General features: G+C 35.1%; 1 protein-coding gene across 10 annotated transcripts in view; it reads right to left on the bottom strand.

The window, feature by feature from the left end:
* Positions 1 to 5000, bottom strand: part of LOC136838776 (cell adhesion molecule Dscam1-like) — a 470432-nt gene that overhangs the window by 220925 nt on the left and 244507 nt on the right. The gene's annotated exons all lie outside the window — the stretch shown is intronic.

The raw sequence follows: 5000 nt of genomic DNA, 5'->3' as shown, positions 1-5000 counted from the left end.
AAAAAAAAAAAAACCCACCAAATACAAACAAATCTCATACGGCCTCGAACACCTTTACACAAACGCATACCAAGACAAATGCACACACACACACACACACATACATACACACTTGCATATAAATGAACGGATGGGAGGAAGTTGAACAAGCCCTCGAGCGTTCAACTTCGGTAAGATCAAAGGAGTAGAGATTTCCAACTTCGTTGGTTCAGGACACTTTCCCCACTCCATTTTAGTTCTTGGAGTTAAAGTTGGCCATTCTTCCGGTTTTGATGCTCTTAGTCTATGGATGCCACAGACTATAAACTTAGAATGCCTCTGTCGGTCAACCTAAAATAGGTTAGAACCTGTTGATAAAGGAAGTATTTAGAAAATGGCTAATAAGTTTTCAATACAAATATGTTGACGAATCATTTTTAATCACCTGATGAACATTTTAAATCACTAGTTAGCAAGGCTTCTTCAAAATCACCGAATATCACTGACATCTATTGTAGAAGCAAATGTTAAGTAATAAAAAATCAGCAAGGTGAACAATAATTTTGCTAATGACTTCACTTTCATCTCGTACATAACTTATCGTCTAAAGCTCTTGAATACATTTAGCCCTGCACACAAAGGACTAGTTCACACATACACATACATGTAAGAATTTCCACAACTATTAATTAATTAATTTCTGCATTTTCACAAGACTGATCATCATAAACATTGTTGATAAAATACCCCAAACGTGCAGCAAAAACAACGCCCGAGCAGTACAGCTATAAATGGCGAAATAACAAAAACGAGACCACTTTGATAAATTCACAATGGACTGGCATTCCAGAGCGACAACACATGACCGAAAAAACACGCTTTGTAAAATCACTTGTATTACAAAAGGCAGTCATTTAGAATAAAATGGAACACGTTCTTTTGGAAAAAAGAGAGAGCGAATTCTTTCACCAGGACAGTCACGGTGACAGCGTCTCTTCACACTGATCAAGTTTTTTCACAGGGTAGCAATTTTTTCTTCGCTACAATAAAGCTTCTCACTTCGGGCGAAAGAGTCTTTTCGTTGCAGTAAAAGATTTTTACTACGGTTGGAAGATTCACTTTGCAATAATTTCCAGCTGAAGCTTAAGTGCCTTTATTCCCAGAATAAATCTTCTCTCGGGTCGCGTGTTTCTCTTCATTACAGTAATACTTTTACTTAGCGGCATTTTTTCTTCTCTTTCGAGTTACATCTTATTTCTTCGGATATATATGATTTCAAGTGTATTTTTTCGACTGCAATAAATATTTTTTACTTACTATTCTGTAGATTCTGCTCATGAACAGTTCATTCACTCAGTTGATTGTGAACAGTGAAAAAACAAAAAAAAAAATAAAAAAATAAAAATGTACAACCATTCCTTTTACATAATAAAACAATTTACTCTTTACACTGTTTCATAACAAGTTTCTTGTATATGAAAGTAAAGCATTCAGTGGTAAAAGAAACTTGCTATGAAACAGCGTAAGGAGCTTTATTCTAAAGAGTAAACTGTTTTATTATGTAAAAGGAATGGTTGCACATTTTTACTTTGTTTTATTCTGTTTTATCACTGTTGATAGTAGCAGAATCTACAGAATAGTGAGTAAAAAGATTTTCTTTATTTAATGAAAAGTTCTTTTTCGATAAAACAAAGGCTCTTAGACACATGTCACTAACATTCACAAGGACCAACCAAGATCTGTGGGCGTACTTCCAAGATAAAGCCTTTTAATTGGTTAAGCATTTCTTTTAGATATAACCAAGCCTTTCCCTCAGTTCCAGATATTCTCTAATTTCTGTCACATGATGCAAGATTCCCTTTTTCCCAATAAACATTTTCGATAAGATTAAGTCTCGAGATAGCTGGCTTTATGTAAGGTTGGTTGGAAGTTTGATGAACGTGACAATAATGCAATATAAAAGCCTTAATCATTGAAAAAAAGAAAAAAACCTGCATACGAACAAATGTACGTGACTCAGCTAGCGTTGAAGAATAGACTACTCCTACATCATTTCCATAACTTCCAATGCCATTTGTGAGATATCTTATATAACAAAGGCCAACAAACAAACAGGAAGGGAAGAATGTACAGTTATACTTCCTTCCATCCAACTATAGGATTTAACAATAAGATCAAAATGTTGAAAATGATTACATTTATATAGACCATGAACTTTGTATTGCTTAACAATTAAAAAAATAAAGATTATAGCATAAAATGACGTTTACTTCATGAACTTAAAAACAGAAAGCAAGATTAATTACCCAGCAATTTAATTACATAAATACTTCAGTATCATTTATATAATGATATAACACATTTAAATCTTATTGGGACATTTTTCTGCGAATAATGACGAGATAAAACTCGGGAACGAAGATGTAAAAACTTAGGAGAAACGCTACAGAGTCAGATGAACATATCTTTCTATAAACGACTATTCAAACAAACTTCGATTCTCTCTCTCTCTCTCTCTCTCTCTCTCTCTCTCTCTCTCTCTCTCACACACACAAACACACACACAAAATAATAATGCAAAGACTGCACATCACCAGACAATTTTAAAGAGATGTGTTCGTCTCAGAAGCCACTTCATCATCCCCCCACCCATCCCCACCCCCATCCCACAAAACCCCTCTGTCTCTACCCCTCCCCTCGGCCTTTCCATGAGAGAACACTTCCATGATTGGCTACTGGCATTCACTTCCCCGCCACCGGGGATTTGGTTTCTTTAGCGAAGGATTGCCGGGCATGATAATGGTTGGTAAATACTCTTGCGGCTGGCCGAGCCTAATTGGGACATCCTGATTGGTTGGCTCGTTTGCCGGAGTTTGCCGGCAGTGATACCTTTATCGCTCGGATTCGGGTACATTTCATAGGGAACCGCCGCATTTGCCTCTTTTCGGCGAAACGCACCGGTCTCTTCCTCGTTTGCGTCGTTTATAATTCTAAAGCGTTTTAGAAATGTTACTACTGTGTCATTTAATAATGGGCATCTCCAGGGAATTTCTTTGCCAATTTAGTATCATTTCATAGTAACCCTTTCTCGAGAATTTGTTTGCCCATAAGAATTACAAAAGATAAAAAAAACCAATGCCATATTAACTAGAGCCATTTATACTGTTTTAAGAGAACATCAACAAAACGAAAAATCTTCTGAAGCTATGTCCGTTTCCCATTACAGTTTATTTATCCAAAAGAGGCAAAAGTCTTTTTTTAAAACATCAAATATATGTAGACATACGTTGCAAACTGGCCACCCATTTCTTCGCTCTCGTGCTGCCTTTCAGTTTTGGTGTCATCTGCAGTCATAAAGTTGATTAGCAAACAACGAAAACTCTAAAAAAAAGACTGAAGTAAATGGAAAACGAAAAATAAGCATCGTTACAATTGTATACATTTCTGCAAAACTGTTTGATGAGTATCTACATAAATACATACGAAACCTTACAGATGAATCGAGTGTTAACATATTTTTTTTATATATCTTTATACATGTAGGAGTATACTGCAGGAAAAAAGTACGTTAATATGTAATTCACTGACTAGTTGGGTATCTTTGGTATTCTTTTGGTAGTCACTACTTTCACTGCAGTTACAGACGATGTTATCAAAGAAGCAAAAAAAAAAAAAAAACTTTTATAAAGTTCTCTGTACCTTACATGCAAGCATGAATTAGCTAAGAGACTTCTCAGTATTTTGCTACAAAACTTCGTCATGATTTAATCACCATGGAGTGAAGATTTCTCTGAGATCCAAGTAACAATTCTAAGGAAAGAGGATTCTCAGCAAAAAAAATCGAGAGAGAGAGAGAGAGAGAGAGAGAGAGAGAGAGAGAGAGAACCACGCGCATGCGTGATAAAAGATATCAATATACCTAATGAGGCTCTAGTACCTATCATCAAGACTATAAAAGGCGTCACTTAGGGACCTTGAAAAAAGCTCTATGAAATAAAGAGAGATGATTTTAGTCTACGAATAGCCATTGCCATCATTAAATTGCATAATAACATAATTCGCATTCTCTGGAGAACCTTCTCCGGGTCAAACGGCCAAAATAACGGGCAACACCCTCTATTTGTCCATTAGAAGTGAAATTGAACAATGCCCACACGGTAATGATAAGCACCAAGTGAAATAAATTTACTTGTATGTGACACGATCACGAGGAGCCAACATCAGGGAAACAGACTGCACTAACCCAAGCACATTCCAAACCAAAGGCCCAGGTTAGAATCCTGGCTGGGGCATACAGAAATATTTGCGGCTTAATATTCTAAATACAGAAAAAGCCACGTAAGGATAAGCAACAAAAAAACTTCATAAATATAAATATAAATATATATACATATATATATGTATATTATAATATACTGTATATATATATATATATATATATATATATATATATATATATATATATATATATATATATATATATATATATATATTTATAATCTAGCAATTTTGCTTTGTTTTTATCTCTGAATGAAATGTTATTTTAATTAATTTTCTCTAATCTCTCTCTCTCTCTCTCTCTCTCTCTCTCTCTCTCTCTCTCTCTCTCTCTCTCTCTCTCTCTCACTAAACTTGATAATGAATTAGCAGGCTGTGATAATGTACTTTTCATGTATTTGGACGAATGTCTTATGACTCGGCGAGATTTCAAAATACGTCATAATTTCCCTCATTTAGCCCTATTTTCTAAAACAACAGAACTTCAATAAAGTCTCCAAACGCTACAGAGGAAAGCCATTATCAAAGATTCTATGCGATGTTTTTCTTTTACCGTCTAGGCAAGCAAATCATCACATAATGTTTACGGAGAAATCACAGGGGCAATAATTCTCTTTGCCAAAGAGAGGATATTAGTAATAAGGGAAACATATGATTAGATAATCTATACAAATAGATTGCAAGTACATAGGGTGTACAAGATGAAGGATGTGAAGAATATACACCAAGGTGTTAAGAACGAT

The sequence above is a fragment of the Macrobrachium rosenbergii genome, chromosome 5 (assembly GCF_040412425.1).
Source record: "Macrobrachium rosenbergii isolate ZJJX-2024 chromosome 5, ASM4041242v1, whole genome shotgun sequence".
Lineage (NCBI taxonomy): Eukaryota > Metazoa > Arthropoda > Malacostraca > Decapoda > Palaemonidae > Macrobrachium > Macrobrachium rosenbergii.
The sequence above is the reverse complement of the archived record's forward strand: the minus strand, read 5'-3'. Positions and strand labels throughout refer to the sequence as shown.